Source organism: Vigna unguiculata, chromosome 6 (assembly GCF_037176805.1).
Source record: "Vigna unguiculata cultivar grain cowpea cultivar isolate G323 ecotype 2 chromosome 6, ASM3717680v1, whole genome shotgun sequence".
Lineage (NCBI taxonomy): Eukaryota > Viridiplantae > Streptophyta > Magnoliopsida > Fabales > Fabaceae > Vigna > Vigna unguiculata.
Window position 1 is genome coordinate 1650209 of NC_140797.1, and position 6319 is coordinate 1656527.

Here is a 6319-nt window from a genome sequence, read left to right on the forward strand (position 1 = left end):
CTATGGTGCTTGTTTTGGATTGAAATTTTTACCCCTACTTCTAAGGCATTGAACGTGATGCGAAAAAAAGCTGGAGCAGTTGGAAATGTCTGAGTTGAGAGTTTTAAAAAAATTTTGGACTGATTTTTAGTCAAACTTCAGAGGACCATAACTTTTGCTCTGGTTATCAGAATCACTATTATTTTATATGCATTTCGGGTGGAATTTGATTTCCCTCCTTGATAAAACTGGCTCTGCCGGTTTACAAACTCAAATTCTTCAGAAAATGACATTTTCTACATTTCAGCAATATTTTTTGTGATTTTTCTTACTTTTTTCAAGATTTTTGTTCTCGTAGCTATGGTGCTTGTTTTGAATTGAAATTTTTACCTCTACTTCTAAGACATTGAACGTGATGCGAAAAAAAGCTGGAGCAGTTGGAAATGTCTGAGTTGAGAGTTTCAAAAAAATTTTGGACTGATTTTTAGTCAGACTTCAGAGGACCACAACTTTTGCTCTGGTTATCAGAATCACTATTATTTTATATGCATTTCGGGTGGAATTTGATTTCCCTCCTTGATAAAACTGGCTCTGCCGGTTTGCAAACTCAAATTCTCCAGAAAATGCCATTTTCTACATTTCAGTAATGTTTTTTTGTGATTTTTCTTCATTTTTTAAGATTTTTGTTCTAGTAGTTACGGTGCTTGTTTTGACTTGAAATTTCCCCCCGCGCACTTCTAAGACATTGAACTTGATGGGAAAAATAGCTGGAGCAGTTGGTAAGGTCTGAGTTGAGAATTTCAAAAAAAAAATTGACTGATTTTTAGTAAAACTTCAGGGGACCATAACTTTTGCTCTGGTTATCAGAATCACTATTATTTTATATGCATTTCGGCTGGAATTTGATTTCCCTGCTTGGTAAAACTGGCTCTGCCGGTTTGCAAACTCAAATTCTTAAGAAAATGCCATTTTCTACATTTCAGCAATATTTTTTGTGATTTTTCTTACTTTTTTCAAGATTTTTGTTCTCGTTGCTATGGTGCTTGTTTTGGATTGAAATTTTTACCCCTACTTCTAAGGCATTGAACGTGATGCGAAAAAAAGCTGGAGCAGTTGGAAATGTCTGAGTTGAGAGTTTTAAAAAAATTTTGGACTGATTTTTAGTCAAACTTCAGAGGACCATAACTTTTGCTCTGGTTATCAGAATCACTATTATTTTATATGCATTTCGGGTGGAATTTGATTTCCCTCCTTGATAAAACTGGCTCTGCCGGTTTACAAACTCAAATTCTTCAGAAAATGACATTTTCTACATTTCAGCAATATTTTTTGTGATTTTTCTTACTTTTTTCAAGATTTTTGTTCTCGTAGCTATGGTGCTTGTTTTGAATTGAAATTTTTACCTCTACTTCTAAGACATTGAACGTGATGCGAAAAAAAGCTGGAGCAGTTGGAAATGTCTGAGTTGAGAGTTTCAAAAAAATTTTGGACTGATTTTTAGTCAGACTTCAGAGGACCACAACTTTTGCTCTGGTTATCAGAATCACTATTATTTTATATGCATTTCGGGTGGAATTTGATTTCCCTCCTTGATAAAACTGGCTCTGCCGGTTTGCAAACTCAAATTCTCCAGAAAATGCCATTTTCTACATTTCAGTAATGTTTTTTTTGTGATTTTTCTTCATTTTTTAAGATTTTTGTTCTAGTAGTTACGGTGCTTGTTTTGACTTGAAATTTCCCCCCGCGCACTTCTAAGACATTGAACTTGATGGGAAAAATAGCTGGAGCAGTTGGTATGGTCTGAGTTGAGAGTTTCAAAAAAAAAATTGACTGATTTTTAGTAAAACTTCAGGGGACCATAACTTTTGCTCTGGTTATCAGAATCACTATTATTTTATATGCATTTCGGCTGGAATTTGATTTCCCTGCTTGGTAAAACTGGCTCTGCCGGTTTGCAAACTCAAATTCTTAAGAAAATGCCATTTTCTACATTTCAGCAATATTTTTTGTGATTTTTCTTACTTTTTTCAAGATTTTTGTTCTCGTTGCTATGGTGCTTGTTTTGGATTGAAATTTTTACCCCTACTTCTAAGGCATTGAACGTGATGCGAAAAAAAGCTGGAGCAGTTGGAAATGTCTGAGTTGAGAGTTTTAAAAAAATTTTGGACTGATTTTTAGTCAAACTTCAGAGGACCATAACTTTTGCTCTGGTTATCAGAATCACTATTATTTTATATGCATTTCGGGTGGAATTTGATTTCCCTCCTTGATAAAACTGGCTCTGCCGGTTTACAAACTCAAATTCTTCAGAAAATGACATTTTCTACATTTCAGCAATATTTTTTGTGATTTTTCTTACTTTTTTCAAGATTTTTGTTCTCGTAGCTATGGTGCTTGTTTTGAATTGAAATTTTTACCTCTACTTCTAAGACATTGAACGTGATGCGAAAAAAAGCTGGAGCAGTTGGAAATGTCTGAGTTGAGAGTTTCAAAAAAATTTTGGACTGATTTTTAGTCAGACTTCAGAGGACCACAACTTTTGCTCTGGTTATCAGAATCACTATTATTTTATATGCATTTCGGGTGGAATTTGATTTCCCTCCTTGATAAAACTGGCTCTGCCGGTTTGCAAACTCAAATTCTCCAGAAAATGCCATTTTCTACATTTCAGTAATGTTTTTTTGTGATTTTTCTTCATTTTTTAAGATTTTTGTTCTAGTAGTTACGGTGCTTGTTTTGACTTGAAATTTCCCCCCGCGCACTTCTAAGACATTGAACTTGATGGGAAAAATAGCTGGAGCAGTTGGTATGGTCTGAGTTGAGAGTTTCAAAAAAAAAATTGACTGATTTTTAGTAAAACTTCAGGGGACCATAACTTTTGCTCTGGTTATCAGAATCACTATTATTTTATATGCATTTCGGGTGGAATTTGATTTCCTTGCTTGGTAAAACTGGCTCTGCCGGTTTGCAAACTCAAATTCTTAAGAAAATGCCATTTTCTACATTTCAGCAATATTTTTTGTGATTTTTCTTACATTTTTCAAGATTTTTGTTCTCGTTGCTATGGTGCTTGTTTTGGATTGAAATTTTTACCCCTACTTCTAAGGCATTGAACGTGATGCGAAAAAAAGCTGGAGCAGTTGGAAATGTCTGAGTTGAGAGTTTTAAAAAAATTTTGGACTGATTTTTAGTCAAACTTCAGAGGACCATAACTTTTGCTCTGGTTATCAGAATCACTATTATTTTATATGCATTTCGGGTGGAATTTGATTTCCCTCCTTGATAAAACTGGCTCTGCCGGTTTGCAAACTCAAATTCTTAAGAAAATGACATTTTCTACATTTCAGCAATATTTTTTGTGATTTTTCTTACTTTTTTCAAGATTTTTGTTCTCGTTGCTATGGTGCTTGTTTTGAATTGAAATTTTTACCCCTACTTCTAAGGCATTGAACGTGATGCGAAAAAAAGCTGGAGCAGTTGGAAATGTCTGAGTTGAGAGTTTTAAAAAAATTTTGGACTGATTTTTAGTCAAACTTCAGAGGACCATAACTTTTGCTCTGGTTATCAGAATCACTATTATTTTATATGCATTTCGGCTGGAATTTGATTTCCCTGCTTGGTAAAACTGGCTCTGCCGGTTTGCAAACTCAAATTCTCCAGAAAATGCCATTTTCTACATTTCAGCAATATTTTTTGTGATTTTTCTTACTTTTTTCAAGATTTTTGTTCTCGTTGCTATGGTGCTTGTTTTGGATTGAAATTTTTACCCCTACTTCTAAGGCATTGAACGTGATGCGAAAAAAAGCTGGAGCAGTTGGAAATGTCTGAGTTGAGAGTTTTAAAAAAATTTTGGACTGATTTTTAGTCAAACTTCAGAGGACCATAACTTTTGCTCTGGTTATCAGAATCACTATTATTTTATATGCATTTCGGGTGGAATTTGATTTCCCTCCTTGATAAAACTGGCTCTGCCGGTTTACAAACTCAAATTCTTCAGAAAATGACATTTTCTACATTTCAGCAATATTTTTTGTGATTTTTCTTACTTTTTTCAAGATTTTTGTTCTCGTGGCTATGGTGCTTGTTTTGAATTGAAATTTTTACCTCTACTTCTAAGACATTGAACGTGATGCGAAAAAAAGCTGGAGCAGTTGGTATGGTCTGAGTTGAGAGTTTCAAAAAAATTTTGGACTGATTTTTAGTCAGACTTCAGAGGACCACAACTTTTGCTCTGGTTATCAGAATCACTATTATTTTATATGCATTTCGGGTGGAATTTGATTTCCCTCCTTGATAAAACTGGCTCTACCGGTTTACAAACTCAAATTCTTCAGAAAATGACATTTTCTACATTTCAGCAATATTTTTTGTGATTTTTCTTACTTTTTTCAAGATTTTTGTTCTCGTAGCTATGGTGCTTGTTTTGAATTGAAATTTTTACCTCTACTTCTAAGACATTGAACGTGATGCGAAAAAAAGCTGGAGCAGTTGGTATGGTCTGAGTTGAGAGTTTCAAAAAAATTTTGGACTGATTTTTAGTCACACTTCAGAGGACCACAACTTTTGCTCTAGTTATCAGAATCACTATTATTTTATATGCATTTCGGGTGGAATTTGATTTCCCTGCTTGGTAAAACTGGCTCTGCCGGTTTGCAAACTCAAATTCTTAAGAAAATGCCATTTTCTACATTTCAGCAATATTTTTTGTGATTTTTCTTACTTTTTTCAAGATTTTTGTTCTCGTTGCTATGGTGCTTGTTTTGAATTGAAATTTTTACCCCTACTTCTAAGACATTGAACGTGATGCGAAAAAAAGCTGGAGCAGTTGGAAATGTCTGAGTTGAGAGTCTTAAAAAAATTTTGGACTGATTTTTAGTCAAACTTCAGAGGACCATAACTTTTGCTCTGGTTATCAGAATCACTATTATTTTATATGTATTTCGGGTGGAATTTGATTTCCCTGCTTGGTAAAACTTGCTCTGCCGGTTTGCAAACTCAAATTCTTAAGAAAATGCCATTTTCTACATTTCAGCAATATTTTTTGTGATTTTTCTTACTTTTTTCAAGATTTTTGTTCTCGTTGCTATGGTGCTTGTTTTGAATTGAAATTTTTACCCCTACTTCTAAGACATTGAACGTGATGCGAAAAAAAGCTGGAGCAGTTGGAAATGTCTGAGTTGAGAGTTTTAAAAAAATTTTGGACTGATTTTTAGTCAAACTTCAGAGGACCATAACTTTTGCTCTGGTTATCAGAATCACTATTATTTTATATGCATTTCGGGTGGAATTTGATTTCCCTCCTTGATAAAACTGGCTCTACCGGTTTACAAACTCAAATTCTTCAGAAAATGACATTTTCTACATTTCAGCAATATTTTTTGTGATTTTTCTTACTTTTTTCAAGATTTTTGTTCTCGTAGCTATGGTGCTTGTTTTGAATTGAAATTTTTACCTCTACTTCTAAGACATTGAACGTGATGCGAAAAAAAGCTGGAGCAGTTGGTATGGTCTGAGTTGAGAGTTTCAAAAAAATTTTGGACTGATTTTTAGTCACACTTCAGAGGACCACAACTTTTGCTCTAGTTATCAGAATCACTATTATTTTATATGCATTTCGGGTGGAATTTGATTTCCCACCTTGTCAAAATTGGCTTTGCTGGTTTGCAAACTCAAATTCTCCAGAAAATGCCATTTTCTACATTTCAGTAATGTTTTTTTTGTGATTTTTCTTCATTTTTTAAGATTTTAGTTCTAGTAGTTACGGTGCTTGTTTTGACTTGAAATTTCCCCCCGCGCACTTCTAAGACATTGAACTTGATGGGAAAAATAGCTGGAGCAGTTGGTATGGTCTGAGTTGAGAGTTTCAAAAAAAAATTTGACTGATTTTTAGTAAAACTTCAGGGGACCATAACTTTTGCTCTGGTTATCAGAATCACTATTATTTTATATGCATTTCGGCTGGAATTTGATTTCCCTGCTTGGTAAAACTGGCTCTACCGGTTTGCAAACTCATATTCTTAAGAAAATGCCATTTTCTACATTTCAGCAATATTTTTTGTGATTTTTCTTACTTTTTTCAAGATTTTTGTTCTCGATGCTATGGTGCTTGTTTTGAATTGAAATTTTTACCCCTACTTCTAAGACATTGAACGTGATGCGAAAAAAAGCTGGAGCAGTTGGAAATGTCTGAGTTGAGAGTTTTAAAAAAATTTTGGACTGATTTTTAGTCAAACTTCAGAGGACCATAACTTTTGCTCTGGTTATCAGAATCACTATTATTTTATATGCATTTCGGGTGGAATTTGATTTCCCTCCTTGATAAAACTGGCTCTACCGGTTT